The sequence below is a fragment of the Lynx rufus genome, unplaced genomic scaffold, assembly GCF_022079265.1.
Source record: "Lynx rufus isolate CCGP_SWC_20201006 ecotype Redwood Valley unplaced genomic scaffold, mLynRuf1.p SCAF_9, whole genome shotgun sequence".
NCBI classification, from domain to species: Eukaryota; Metazoa; Chordata; class Mammalia; order Carnivora; family Felidae; genus Lynx; species Lynx rufus.
In genome coordinates, this window is record NW_025814897.1 from 31,920,003 (window position 1) to 31,936,637 (window position 16,635).

The 16,635-nt window shown below is 35.8% G+C and overlaps 1 pseudogene; it reads left to right on the plus strand.

The window, feature by feature from the left end:
* Positions 1–623: 623 nt before the first annotated feature.
* LOC124505893 (uncharacterized) overlaps positions 624–16,635 on the plus strand; it is a 30,615-nt pseudogene continuing 14,603 nt past the window's right edge.

Consider the following 16,635-nt stretch of genomic DNA (forward strand, 5'->3'; position numbering starts at 1 on the left):
CCTTATGAACCACCAATTCTCTGAAGCTAAAATACTCTTTAAAAGCGTATTTTCAATATAAAACATAGATGTATTCATTCATACAGATGGCTTTTATTTTATCACCTGGCTCTATGAATGTGTGTGTGTGTGTGTGTGCATGCACCTGTACGCACCGATGTATATGCACCTGTGTGAAAGGAAAGGTACAATATGTTTCTTACCCTTCTTACTGCTTCCAAGTTTTGGCAACTTAACAGAGGTGGTGCTTGATCTGTCACAGAACCTGAGACTGTAGGATGGATATAGTGGTGATACCTTTAATTAGAACCCAGGAGACCTGAATTCTCATTATACTTTTGCTCAATCATCTGTGTGGTCTTGAAAAAACTCATTGACTCAAGCCTCAGTTTTCTTTTGTTTGGCATGAAGCATTTGGGATAGTAGCTGTACCATGATTATGAAGTCTCTTCAAATTTTAACATATTATGGGTTAAAACATGCCATTTACAACATTGAGATTATAAACTGTTTTGATAGAAGCTAAAGTTTCAAGTTTAAAGCATAATTTAGATTAATAAAATATTCAGGGAAATATATGCTAGGTTCACATTTGGAGATGGTCACAGTTTGTAGGCTGGTAGATGAATCAGAAAGTCATCTCTGAGAACCAAGAAGATGCAAAACATGCAGAAGAAAAAGCTCAGAGGGCAAGTAGGTATAGAGAAAGGAGAGGCGTGTCTGCTCCACAGAGCACAAGCAAATTATCACCTGATCTCTTCTGGAGCTGCCAGGTATTTGTTTTCCTGTAGCTATTTGGACTGGAATATTCAAAGGAGAGGAGTGTTGTCGTATCCCTTTTTTCTCTTCCACCAGCATGTGCACATGCTCACATGCACATATACACACACAACAGGGTGTATGTATCATGAGCTGACATTAATGAGAAGGAACAATGGACAGGACATGAGTGTTTATATGGATCTAGGTCTCCTTGCCATCTTCCTGAAGATCTGCAGGACTCTGAGAGATGGGAGAAGCTACATTTTATACTTTGAGGCTTAGCAGGCACCAGAGGAACTGACATTGGACTTGTTTAAATGAGAAATTAAAAATCATTATTGCTTAGGAAGGAAAAGCCTGAAGCATAAACACATCAAAGATTCTGCAGCTGTGCACCCTGCTCCCTGCTAATGATGGATTCACCCTGAGTTAAATCCCTTGGCAACTGTTCATGTGCAAGTACATGAACCACCTCCTCTGATTGTGGGTGACATTTTCACAGAGAATATTCAGTCTTGAATCAGGTAGTATTAGGCCTTCAAGTTTGGTCTTTGCATGTCCTTACAAATTTTTTAAATTATTTTGTCAATTTCTAAAACAATACTCCTGGGACTTTGGAATTGCACTTAATCTGTAGATAAATTTGAGGAGAATTGGTAATAATATTAAGTCATGACCCCTATACAGGTATATTTCCTCCCTCATATAGGTCTTTTTCTCTTGTCAAAGCCTTGTAGTTTACAAAAGATGCCTGATTTATTGTTAAATATTTCATATTTTTGTCTTATTCTACTAAATAGTATTTTTAAATTCTTAAGCTCCAAAATATCCTTTATTAGTATTACAAAATATAATTCATCTGTTGTCAAGGATATATATTTTTAAGTGGATTTTATTTTTTAGAACAGTTTTAGATTCACAAAAAAGGTTGAGAAGAGAGTACAGAGAGTTCCCATATATCAGCACCCAATTTCCCTCACTGTAAATATCTTATATCAGTATGGTACATTTGTCACAATTAACGGACCTACAAAGATCCATTATTAATGACTATAGTCCATAGTTTATTCACATGCCCTTAGTTCCCCCGCCCCTTATCTTATTCCTCTTCCAGGATCCCATCCAGAAAACCACATCACATTTTAGCAGCATGTCTTCTTGGTCTCTTCCTGGCTCTGAGTAGTACTGGTTGCTTTGTAGAATGTCTTTCAAGTGAAATGTCTCTGATGTTTTTCTCCTGATTAGACTGGGTTTATAGTTTTGTTTTTTTTTTGTTTTTTTGGGGGGGTGGAGGATAGATGATCACAGAAGGAAAGTGCCATCCTCATCACACCATATCAAAGATCCATCCTATCAACATGATATGACACTGTTATTATTCACCTTGATCACCTGACTAGGACAGAGTTTGTCAGGTTTCTTCATTGTAAAGTTACTCTTTATTCCTCCCCTTCCCATAATGAACTTTTTAGAAGGAAGTCACTATGTGCAGACCACACTTAAGGACTGGGGAGTTATGCTATCCTTGCTTGAGGGCAGAGTATCTACATAAATTTTTTGGAATTCTTCTGCATGGGGATTGTCTCATCTTACCAGTGTATTTGTTTATGCAACCACTTATTTATATTGTGTGCGTTCATGGATATATATTTTATGCTTAACTTTGGCCATTAGGTATACTTTCAGTTGGCTCCCACGTCTCATTGACATCCTCGCATCAATGTGGGTTTGTTGTTCTTGTTAGCACTTTCTTACGTTCTGGCACTATAGCGTGCTCAATGATTCTCTAGTCTCTTTCTTGTCTAATCTTAGAATCAACCATTTCTCCAGGAATCCCTGGGTCCTTTTATTGGAGAATGATATTAGAAAGCATAATAAGAGTGATATGTATAATTGATTTTTGTACAAGGATTTTGTATCCTGCAAACTTGCTAAACACATTCATCATTTCTACTATGTGGTTTTCTTTTGTTTTTCGACTTTCTTTCTTTTTTAACTTAAGTAAGCACATAATCTGTGGAGAAAAATATTTTCAGTTATTTCTGTTCAATCTGGATATCTGTTATTTAATTTTCTTGTTAAACTGTTTAAAGGTTCTAAACCAATGTTCAAAATAAGGACCATATGTCTTTTTCTTGTTAGTAATTTTGAGGGAAGTATTGAATCTTCGCTGCTAAGTATGACATTAACTATAGAAGGTTTTTCATTGATATTTTTTTACCAGGTTGATAGCTGAGAGTTTTCATTATAAATGGATGTTGGATTTTATCAACTTTTTTTTTCTGCATCAGTTGAGATAATCACATAGTTTCTCTATTTTAGACTGTTAATATGATGAATTACACTGACTGATTTTTCTAATATATTCTGACACTAATTACCTCTAAGCTAAAGTCTGTTCTCCACAACACTGCCTTCACTTGAGATACCAGTCAAACTTTGGGGTCCCTAGGCCACCTGCACTCTAATTGGCTACAAACCCAGAAGGCCCCCACAACCTTCCTCAAGTTCAGTAATTCATGAGAATGGCACATAAAACTCAGGAAAACACTGTATTATGAGTATTAATTTACTATAAAGCATATAGATCAGGGGCAGCCAAATAAAGAGACACAGAGTGAGCTATAGAAGAGTCCTGAATGCAGAGTTTCCATATTCTCTCCCTCTGAAATCAGGCCATCAAGTCCTATCTTCAATTTATTTTGGGTTTAATGTTGTATTTTAATTTCTTCCAGCCAAAGTTTATTTTTGAATTTCAGTGTTGATTTCTTCTTTGATTTGAGTGCTTGTTTATAAGTGTGTTATTTATTTTCCAGATAATTGGAACTTTTTAAGAGATATTTCTATTATTGATCTCTAATATAATTCCATTGTGGGCAGAGAACATATTTTATGTATTAGTTTGATTCTTTTAAATTGATTCAGATTTTTTGGGCCCAATAACATGGTCTAATCTTGGAAAATATTCTGTGCACAGTTGAAAAGAAATGATTACTGTGCTTTCTTGGGCATAATATTCAATAAATGCCAATTAGGTCGAGTTGGTTGACAGTATTTTTCAAATCTCCTCTATCTACATTGATTCTCTCTATACTTGTCCCATGAATTATTGAGAAATGGTTATTAAAAACGATTAAACTTGTGGATTTTTTAATTTCTCCTTGCAATTCTAATAGTTTTTGCTTGAATATTGTATTGTATTTTATATGTTTGATATCTGTAATAACTGTGTTATTAGGTCTGACTCTTATTCATTTGATATTTTAAAACTGTGTTTAGAATTGTTATGTGCTCCTGATGAACTTATCATTATTGTGGACACATTTCCTCCCAATATTCTTTGTTCTGAAATCTACCTTGTCTCATATTGATATAGTCACTACAGCCTTCTTTTGACAAGTTCTCGAACGGTATGTTTTTTAGCACTTTTGCTTTTAATTTATCTGTGTCTTGATTTCTATTTCCCTGACAAGGAGTGACATTGAGCATCTTTTCATGTGCCTCTTGGCCATATATCTGTTGGTGGGAATGCAAACTGGTGCAGCCACTCTGGAAAACAATGTGGAGGCTCCTCAAAAAATTAAAAGTAGATCTACCCTATAACCCAGCAATAGCACTGCTAGGAATTTTCCCAAGGGATACAGGGGTGCTGATGCATGGGGACATTTGTACCCCAATGTTTATAGGAGCACTTTCAACAATTGCCAAATTATGGAAAGAACCTAAATGTCCATCAATTGATGGATGGATAAAGAAGTCGTGGTTTATATATACAATGGAATACTATGTGGCAGTGAGAAAGAAAGAAATATGGTCTTTTGTAGCAACGTGGATGGAACTGGAGAGTGTTATGCTAAGTGAAATAAGTCACAGAGAGAAAGACAGATACCATATGTTTTCACTTTTATGTGGATCCTGAGAAACTTAACAGAAGACAATGGGGTGGGGGAAGAGAAAAAATGTTAGAGAGAGAGGGAGGCAAACCATAAGAGACTCTTAAAAACTGAGAATAAACTGAGGGTTGATGGGGGGGTGAGAGGGAAGGGAGGGTGGGTGATGGATATTGAGGAGGGCAACTGTTGGGATGAGCACTGGGCGTTGTATGGAAACCAGTTTGACAATAAATTTCATATTTTAAAAAAAGTTAAAAAATTTATCTGTGTCTTTATTTTTAAAATGGGTTTCTGCTAGGCAGCATACTAGTGGGTCTTGATATTTTTATCCAATTTAGCAATCTCTGCCAGGGCTTTTAATTCCTTTATATCTATATTAAATTTTTTATTTATTAGTTTAGATTTATTTATTTAGATGCCAGCAAGTATCATTTTTTATTTTGCCAATATTTAATTTCTTTATACATTTATTTATTTTTGAGAGAGAGAGAGAGAGAAAACGCACAAGTGGGGGAGGGGCAGAGAGAAAAGGAGACACAGAATCCAAAGCAGGCTCCAGACTCTGACCTGTCAGCACAGAGCCCGACGCAGGGCTTGGATGCACAAACTGTGAGATCATGACCTCAGCCGAAGTTGGATGCTTAACCGACTGAGGCACCCAGGCTCAATATTTTGTCAATATTTAATCTTTCTTATAATGCAAGTCAGTAATTCAACTGAATTATTACTACTACTGCTACTACTATTATTATTATTAGATATTTTAATGTTCATTTATTTATTTTGAGGGAGAGAGAGAGAGAGAGAGAGACCTCATTCAGGGGAGAAGCAGGTGGAGGGGAAGAGAGAGAGAAACCCAAGCAGCCGCTGCACTGTCAGCACAGAGCCTGACTTGGTTTGATCTCATGAACCCAGGAGATCATGACCTGAGGCAAAATCAAGAGTTGGATGCTTAACCAACTGAGCCACGCAGGCACCCCCTCTATTATTAGATTTGTTTAACACATTGTTTTGCCTTTTTCTCAGAAAGTTATTTTCACTGGATATAGTATTCAAAGTTGACAAACTTGACATTTCAGTACTTTTAAGATGTTGACCCACGTTTCCTCACAAGCTTTATGTCTGACCAGAAATCTGTCGTCATTCTATATTTGTTCCATTGCATATAAACTGTCTTTTTTCTTTAGCTGCTTTTGATATTTTCTCTTCGTCACCAGTTTTGAGCAATATGACGATGTTGCACCTTTGTGCATTTTAGTCTTGTTGTTGTTCTTGGGTTTTATTGAATTTGGATGTGTGACTTTATAGTTTTCATCAAATTTGAAAACAAATTTTCATCATTTATTCAAATATTGTTTTTGTTCCCCTCTTACCTCTCATATCTGTAAAGGACTTAAACTACACATACAATAGAATAGTTGAAGTTGTCTCAAACCTCATGATATTCTGTTCCATATGAATACAATATTATATACAATTTAAATATATATGAATTCTCTTTTTTCTCTTTGCAATTTTTATGTACACTAATCTTTACTTCTGTGATACCTATTTGCTATTATTCATAATCCAGTATGTTTTGCATTTTATACAATTTTTTATTTTTACAAGTTTGATTTGAGTCTTTTTATCTTTTATGTCTCTATTTACATTTTTTAAAAATATAGAATACAGATGCAATAGTTGTTTCAGTGGTCATGTTTACTAATTCTAACACCTATTGCAGTTTTTGGCTGATTTCAATGGATTTTTCTCATCTTGGATCATATATTCCTGCTTCTTTGTATACCAGGTAACTTTTTACTTGATGCCATTGTTAATTTTACCTTGTTAGGTGCTGGATTATTTTTACATTCCTGTATATATTATTGGGCTTTGTTCTGGGATGCTGTTATATTACTTGGAATCAGTCTGGTCCTTTGTGTCCTACTTTTAACTTTTCTTAGTCTGGACTGAAGCTCTGTTCAGTGTAGAGATAATTATTTTCTACTACTGAGACAAGACCTTCCTGTACACTATAGCAAATGTCTGGTGAAAACAGGTACTATTCCTATTCTGTGTGAGTGCTGGGCACTGTTACCTCTAATCCTTTTGGGTAGTTATGTTCCTGACCTTGGTTGACATTGTTACAGCCATACCCTGACTCATGCTCAATTACCCAGATTTGCTTGTTAATACTACAATGTGTAGTAAAGGTAATCTCCTGGGAGGAATTTTACTTGTTTTTCCAAAGTCAAATGCAAACAGATTAATTCTTCCCCTTTGGGGAAACTCTGTGCCTTGATTCATTTTCCTCTGTAATACAGGTACTTAGAACTAGTGGAGTGTGTGAATGGAATTTATTTTTCCTCCTGTAGGTGACTGGAAAGGAGGACAGTAGCCTTAGACCTTAATACCATCTTTGGTACTTGATCTGGCTAGGGTATGTGACATGTGCCTCTGTATTCCAAGCTAATCCCAGGCAGGGATTCCTCTTCCCAGGAGGATAAGCATCTCCTGGGACTTAATACTAGATTCCAGTAGTCTCTTTAATAGATCTTCTTCTCTATTAAAACAATAAGATATTCCTTAAATAGAGTTTACTTCTTAATTTCTAACCTATAATCTTGTATTTATCTTATTTGACCTAAAGGACAGGGTAGGAGTTTCAGTAACATGTTAATAAATGTTTAAAAGAAGAGGTAGAGGTTACATTCTTGCCTTTTTCCCAGTCATAGGTTTTCACAGATAAGTATGATATCAGATACAGGGGTTTGTTGTTGTTTGTTTGTTTGTTTTTTATTTCCTTGTTCTACCCTTTATCAATTTTAGAAAATTTCTTCTATACATAGTTATATAAGAATTTTATCATGAATAGATGTAGAAATTTGTGAAATTCTTTTATTTTTTTTTCCATTGGGATAGCTGTTTTTTCTTTTACTTGGTTAATGTGGTGAATTATATTGATTGATTAATGAATGTTAAACCACATTGACATTGCTTAGGTAAATCCAAATTTTACATAATTAATTACATTTCTTTGTATATTTATGCATGTGTGTCTACTGTATTTAATTCACTAATATTTTGTTAGACTTTCATGTTAATTTCATAAAGGATATCTTTCTATATTTTTCTTGTTTATAATAACTTTATTTGGTTGTAATATTATTGTAATGCTGGCTTCATATAATGAGTTGGGGAAATGTTCCCTTCCTTTATTTTAAGAAAGAATTTGTTTCTTTTTGTTTTTTTGTTTTTTTTTTCCTTTAAGAGATCTTTATTTTTTTTTATTTTATATATGAAATTTATTGTCAAATTGGTTTCCATACAACACCCAGTGCTCATCCCAAAAGGTGCCCTCTTCAATACCCATAACCCACCCTCTCCTCCCTCCCACCCCCCATCAACCCTCAGTTTGTTCTCAGTTTTTAACAGTCTCTTATGCTTTGGCCTTTATTTTAAGAAAGAATTTGAATAGTATTGGTATTATTTTGTACTCCCATATTGATGAAATTAATCAATGAAGCTATCTGTATAATTTCCCCTCTGATAGTACTAACATCTGTTTCATATCTCAGTCTCTAAATATAACTTTGATTCTTTTCTTTTCTTTCTTTCTTTTTTTTTTTTTTTGAGAGAGAGAGAGCATGTGCACATGAGTAGGGGAGGGGCAGAGGGAGAGAAAGACAGAGAGGGAGAGAGAGAATCCCAAGCAGACTCCCTGCTGTCAGCACAGAGACCTACTGGGGCTCTATACGATGAACCATGAGATCATGACATGAGCTGAAATCAAGAGTCAGAGGCTTAACTAACTAAGCCACCCCAGTGCCCCTAATTTGATTCTTAAAAAATGTATTTTTGCTTGTTGTTCCATCTTCCCTGTGGTGTTCTTGTGGAATCTATGCATCTTGTATAGCACAGTAGATACTTAAAATTAAATAAATAAATAAATAAATAGTTCTATACATAAAAGTTGGCACACCATTTTGCCTACTAGGCAAATGTTTGAGTAAATCTAATTTTGTAATGAAATGGATTTGAAGTTTGTTGTTTCTATGGTTACCCTCAGATCATAACAATATTAAATTCTTCTAGAGATATCTAGAGTTTAAGGTAAGGGTTAGATTGGATATTTTTTCCTAGTGACTGCTGCATCCATATCCATAAATATTCCCTTTGCATCAGTCACAGAGAGCATCTGTCTCTTGGAATTCACCATGATTCTTACCTTGATGGAGTCTGGGGAATTCTATTGATCTGATTAAGTCATATCTCAGCCATAGGTAGGTACTATGTCCCTAGATCTTGGGAGGGTATCCTTGGATGTGAGGTGATCCTACCTCTTACCTGATGTAGTTCTGATCCTGGCACATATTTCTCCCAACTTCCAAGGTTGATGTTATTTCTTTTTCTGTTCCTTTCTTCTAGCTGCAATGAGGTTTCACCAGTGTCCTAAGACTGACAGCGTTTTTTCACTTCCCCTTATACATTTTTCCAGATGTAGTCAGATATAATAAACATATTACATTCTGTAAGTTTAAAGTGTACAAAGTATTGATTTGATAAACTTACATATAGCAAATAGACAGTAGGGTTAGTTAACACTTCCCTCACTTCATGTATTCATTATTTGTGTGAGTGTGTGTGTGTGTGTGTGTGTGTGTATGATAAGAATATTTAAGATATACTCTGTTAGCAACTTTCAATTATATAATACAGTATTATTAACTATAGTATCTATATCCTATATATAGGCTTTGGACATGGGACTGAAGAGATCTCTTCAATACCCTGATTTCGTTTCCTTCATATATATACCCAGAACAGGATAGCTGAACCTTATGGTAGTTTTATTTTTAATTTTTTTAGATACTTCAGAAGTGCTTTCCATAATGGCTGTACCAACTTTATATTCCTATAGTGCCCAAGGCTTTTCTTTTCTCTACATCCTTGCCAACTACTTGTCTCTTGTCTTTTGGATGATAGCTATTCAAACAGGTGTCAGGTGATGTCTCTTTGTGGTTAAGATTTGCATCTCTCTGATAATTAGTGATGTTAAGTATCTTCTCAGGTACCTGCTGGCCCTTTGTTTATCTTATTTGGAAAATTGCTATTCAGCTCCTCCCCATTAATTAATCATATATATTGATTATTATTTTGATATTGATTATATATATAATATAACATATATTATTATATGTATTAATAATCAAATATATGATTATTTCCTTATATATTGGGGATATTAACCCCTTATCAGGTTAATGTTTTGCAAATATTTAATACTTCTCACATGAATAACAGGAGGAAAGCTAGAAAGTTCATAAATATGTAGAAATTACACAATACTACTGAACAACCAACAGGTGAAGGAAAACTCAAAAGAGAAACTTAATATATATTATATATAATATATATTATATATAATATATATAATAACATATATATTATATATATTATATATATTTAAACAAAACAAAACAAAAACCCAACACACTATTTTTCCCTCTTAGTATTTTAAATATCCACGTTCATTATCTTTGGGCTTTCATTGTTTCTACTGGCAGTCTGCAAACATTTTAATATTTTCTCCCTTTATAAAATGAGGTGGGTTTTGTGCCCTGATTTTTCTAAGATTTTCTTTTTATTATTTTTCTCCAGCAAATTGACTGAAATGTAATCAAGTGTGGTTTCCAATAGATTTTGTATCCTTCAGTTTTGTCAGGTTTCCTGATGTCCCATATGTGATTGCCCTGAAAATTCCAGTAGCCTCAGTCTCCCTGGCCTCCAATTGCTTCTTCTTCCTTCTATGAGACAGTTGTGCTCTGCTGGGTTTCCCTCACCTTGTGCCACAGGTAGGAAGGGAGTTCAGAGAAAATATCTCCTCTCAGGCATCATAGCTCTGTACCTTGTGTTCTCTAACATGGGAAAAACTGTTATTTCACACATATTGTTCAATTTTCCCACTGTGGAGACAGGAGGTCAAGTTTGGTACCATTTAACTCTCTTAGAGCCAGAAGTGAGGCTTCTTTAGTCAGTATTGTTTAAGGGTTCATCTGTTAACTGCACATTATACATTTACAAGTCTTTCCTCTCTGGTAACTATAAGCTTTCAATGTGTAAATAAATCAAATCAAATCTAACATTTAAAAGACTGATTTTTAATTAAGTTAAAATGCAACAGTTGTCATACTCTTGATTTTTCTTTGTGTATTATTTGGCTTGTATCTGGTAACTTTGAGCTGTTCAGACATCCCATTAAATGATCTGCTCTCACTTTCATACCACATGCTCAGTCCTCACTTGAGCCCATTTTTGCTCAGTGGGACTCTCCAGTGGAGAAGCTTTTCTTTCCTCAGCTTAGTGGGAATATGAATCCCCACCCAAAACCATGCCACACAAAATGACCTCGGCTTATGTTGACCCTTTGTTCTCACTGACCCCAATTCCTTCAGGAGAAGCTTCAGTCTGAGTCCTGTCATTTTTTTAGTTGGCCCTCGAGATCAGCATGAATGAAAGGTGGCAAGGAAAGTAGATGGCTTATACTTATGATTGATTGAGGTTATAATAATCATTTATTGAGGGTCTGCCATGAGCAGACACAGGGCTAGTGTTGATATACACTGGTATATTAGACCAGTGACGTCTCTGGCCCTGTGGAAGACAGAATCTAAAATCTCGTTCACATAAACAAAACCTACCTTAATATCACTTGTCAATAAAAATGTCCTTTGCTTGGATTAATAAATTTCATTTTCCCTGTTTAGAAATGTCCTTGTGAATTAGACCAGCAATTGACATAATCCTTAAAATCATTCAAAATATTGTGGTAATGTATGCTCAAATAGGCCCTTAACAATGACTAAAGACATCACTAATTCTTAGAGCACATCCCTGGTGTATCCCTGGAAACAAATAGATAAATAAGACCATTAGATTACAGAGCATCAGGGGCACCTGGGTGGCTCAGTAGGTTAAGTTTTTGACTCTTGGCTTCAGCTCAGGTCATGATCTTACAGTCCTGAGATCAAGGCCGGCGTCAGACTCCACGCTGAGTGTGAGGCCTGCTTGGGGTTCTCTGTCTCTCCCTCTTTGTGCTCCTCCCTTGCTCACATTATCTCTCTTTTTCTGTATCTCTCTGAAAATAAATAAATGAACATTAAAAAAATAGATTACAGAACATCAGAGGAATAGAGACTCTAATGTACCAAAGAATCCTGAGAACTTTCCAAGGAATACCCTATCCTCCAAGAATCATCGTACCCATCATGCTTCTGCTTTGTGTTACCATCTCTGTAGGGCATTTATACAGTAAAGCCATCCTGGCTTAGTAGCTAATCTTCCACTTCCCAGAAAACCATTTCACTTTTCCCCATTGTTACCAGTTACATGTCACAATTTTAGTATATCCGGTATTCTGTGAAGCCAATATAATTTCGATTTTCAATGGCAAAGAAGTTTTTATATTTACCACTATGGGTTTAAAGTGATAAAAATCCAATCATCTTGGGACAAAAGTCTTACTTTTTGTCTTTTGAGTAGTTTAGCAGAAATGTAGAATGTACAACCATCAAGCAGAGAGAAATAGAAACAACCCAATCTTATTTTTGAGAAAAATGTATATCTTCCTGCTCTTTCTTTGATCCTGAAATCCAAACGCTTTTTTAAGATGCTGCACAGAAAGATAAAGCAAGAAACTAACAAGTTTGTGGAGAAATGTGTTGTTTTCATGGAAGAATAACTATGTGTTTTTATAGTTTTTATCTACATTTTTACAATCACCCCCCACCCCGGTGGCTAATATATCTTCCCTTCTCTTAATGTTTTCCTGCAGCTTTTCTCTTTCCTCTGCTCACTGAGTAGAACTGAACTGGCTTATGTCTGTATGTTGGAAGTCTGTAGCATTGGTCATTTCAGCATACCATTCTTCAGTATTACCTTTTCATTACCAGACCTCTTCTTCTCATTTTGCTAAAGAGGGCATGCTTCAGTCATTGATGTAATTAATTGTCTTCCTACCTCCCTTCCTTACTATCTTTATGTCATAACTTAGTTAGAAACTGAATAGTGTAATGCATTTGTCATTTTTAATCTATCCTTGTTTATTCTAGTGTGAAATTGTTTTCTAGGTAGAATTCAAACAAGACTTCCTCCTTTCACTGGACAATTTGCAATATTTTGTGAAGAAGATGCTAATTTTGATGACCTATTAGTACAGTTGTCATTAGAGTTTTGTCAAACATCGATTCGTATATTGTCTTCTGTCATTCATACAAGCCCATGCTCCATTATTCATTCTTAATGGATGCTTTTCTTGTGTGGATGATCAGTGAACCTAACAGCTTCTCTGAGATTAAACACGTGACTTTTAAGATATAGAATAAGGAGAAAATGCAAGGTCTTACAATATAAATAATTCCAGACTATCATTCTCCAGGCAGTCTATTCATCTCATTTTTCATAGAAAAAAAAAGGTCAGAATGTCTTAAAGGTAAGTTGAGGACTGGAGCATGTCAAGAGCTCTTGGGTCATGTGTAATTCCATAGAACCTCCATGATAACTGTCCAACACCTAGTGAGGCAAGTATACTTTATCTAGCTATCCTGTTTGATTAGAACTTACCTTGTGATTCACTATGTAGAGCAAGACTTAGAGGAAGGTCCAGTAAGATATTATAAAATGACTCTCCCATCCAGGTGAGAAGTGGTCAGTTGCTGATACAGATGGAGATTTCACCTGGCTGAGCAAAACAATGTCCAAGCGGATATGACAATTGTGGGCCATGTGACTTCCAGAAGTCAGGCCAAGTAGAAGAGCAAAGCAAGATATAGTACAGTGTGGTTGGGAACCTGAGGCACAAGCCATTGGCATCAAGAAATTCTCTCCATATGGAGCGGGACCTTCAGATACTAGCCTGGAATGAAGAGCTCAGTTCTTAGGAGGGGCTGATCTCCTCAGACTAGAAGAACTCTGAAGCATTAGGACATTAACTAAACAGGGATTAGGGCACAAACCCAGCTATGGGAATTAGGACTAGGGTACAGACTGGGGCTCATAAACTGAGCGATAGTCATGTTTTCAGGTCCAGGCACAAGATCCCATGGTGAGCCACTCATGCTTAATCTATAGACATGAAGCTACAACTGACAGAACTCTAGAATTTGCGTTGCACTCAAAATTGGTCCTGGAGACTAGATGAGGGAATCCAAAGACCTCATTTTAGCGATGAGTGGCTACATGTTGAGACTGGCTACAAGATAGAGCCTGCCAGTTTGTATCACAGAGCAAAGCCATCAGTCTTCATCTATATGGGGCCTTTCAATTAGCAACATGCTCTAGCCATAGACTATACACCTGAAATTTTTTAATTCACTTACAGAAAACCTGAACACAGGTGATGATTAGAATATTTCCACATAGAGCAAAATTATATCCAGAGTGTCAGCACCAGTGACTCCATAGCAGGAGCTTCTGAATGTGACTCTGGGCACACAAGCTTGTTTGCTTGGTAGAACAGGGGGAAGACTGGATCCCCAAGTACAGATTTCATCAAGAACTGGGTCAGAAGCTGGCTTATGTTTGAGGCAAGAAAGTAAATTCTTAGACCATTATTGGTTTTATTTGGACCAAAGGAAGCTTTAACCAAGAGGTCTCATGACTGGTTTAAAAACTGTCATATGATATTGGTTATTAATTAGGTATTCATGCTCAAACTAGGTAAATTCTGAGAGTCAAAGGGAGACCTATGAAACTTTTGCATCAGATAATGGGTGTAAACAGTCCCAGGCAAACTTATGTATGCTGTGTTGCTCATGACTTCAGGATGCTCAGAAGAATACCATCCCACCTCAAACAGTGTCCTTTCCTCTCCAAGAAGAGAGCAATATCCATTTCCCACTGCAGGCTCCTGTAAATTCTGTGTGTGAGAATCACGCCCACTAGTACAAATTCAAGAAGCCTAAAGGACACCTCAGACTTTTGGGTGTTAAGAGCCAGAATGTTGACATTTACATTTATTTTCAAGTTAGAAGAAAGACTTAGTTTCTTGGTTTCAGTTCTGTGGATAATTAGTCTTGTAGTCTGAAACCATCCCCATTATCTTTCTTAAGTATCACTTTGCTCATCTGTTAAGATGAGTAATAACTCCTTCCCTGTGTACCCACTAAAAGTGTGGTGTTTTTTAATGAGTCAAATGAAACAAAATGTATTAGTTTTCCATGAAGTACATACTGTTGTCAAAGATAAGAGCCCATTTGGAGACATCACTCATTCTTGATAGTAGAATCAATTGAAAGGAGCAAAAGGGTGTGTGTGTGTGTGTGTGTGTGTGTGTGGTAGGAAGGATTGTGAACTCTGTGGATATCATGGACAAGTGCTTTCCCTAGAAATCCTGGCTTCTGAAAGGACAGTGGAAAAGAGGAAGCACTGCAGGAACCACAGACATACAGAGGGATGCCCTGGGGTGCCAGTACTTTTTATCCTGGCCCAGTGGCATACCCTCTCCCTAGGATAGAGAGATGGCTGGGGGAAGGATGATTCTTTCATTTTAGGTTTTACAACAAATCAGAGAGATGATGGGGAATGCTCTGATCTACACCTGGGACAGACAAGTTCAAAGATAAGAAATGTGCAGGAAAGTGAGACAATTTCATAGTCCAGGGAAGAAAGGGTTATAAAGCAAGGTTAATAATGGAAAAATGAGAGGCAAGAAATCCCCTGCCTTGTTTTGGTTCTAAAAATAAAGACATTTGGATTCCTAACAGTACATTATAAAGTAACTTAAATTTACACTAGAATATCATATTAAATATTATTATTCAAGATGCTCTATTTCATTAAAGCTTGGATATTTTTAAACAGGAATTATTTAGACAGAGACAAGTTGCAAAGGTTTTAGCCATTGCTGAGTGGAGAGGCAGATTATATTTAAATATTCAATACATTCTTTTTAAGGGTATTGATTTTTTATTCTTTATTTTTTAAATGTTTGTTTTATTGTTTTTTTTAATGCTTATTTTTGAGACAGAAAGATAGAGCATGAGTGAGGGAAGGACAGAGAGAGAGGGAGACACAGAACTCGAGACAGGCTCCAGGTTCTGTGCTGTTAGCACAGAGAACAATGCAGGACTATGAACTGCAAGATCATTACCTTAGCCAAAGTCAGATGTCTAACCTATTGAGTCACCAAGTTACCCAATGTTTATCTTATTTTTGAGAGAAAGCACATGTAGGGGAGGGGCGGGGGGGTACATAGGATCTGAAGTGGGCTCTGTGCTGACTTTGGTACTTTGATAGACTTTATGGCAAGTTTTTGAAAAACTCTGGGGGGGAGGAAGTTTGGATCAGGGAGCATTGTAGCCAAAGGCTGGTCTTAAAGCTTTGGAATATATTAAATTGTGACTGATAGACAAATAACAAGAATTTACTGAGTTCTTATCACCTGGAAAGCTCTATTCTGTATTCTTTACATACATTATTCATTGGCTTATTACAGCAACTCCAGAAGGTATAGCTATTATTGGCACCTTTTTAGCAGATGAGAAAACAAAGTCTTCTGAAAGACAAGTAAAGGTCACAATTTCTAAGGTCACAGAGGTAGTATAGTAGGACTGAGATTACTAACTACTGTGATAAACTATCTTCCATGACAGAAACTTCGAGAGAGAACAAAAGAGAATGCATTAGATTTGTTATATTTAAATCTGTTTGTAAATCATACCATCTTTGGATATACCATTGTTAAAATTATGTACGGATACATGTGCCAACAAAATTTATTTAAAAATAATAAAATTATTTACTTAGGATAATCTTATAGCAAATGAACCTTTTAGTTTAGATCTTGAAGCAAATACTGTTATTGGGTTATTTTCTTTAATATTTTATTTAGGATTTTTTATCAATATCTGTACATAATAGTCTATAATTTTCCTTCCCTTATATTTTTGTCAGCTTTATATCAAAGTTATACTCATTTCATAAATAATTTAAGTATTTA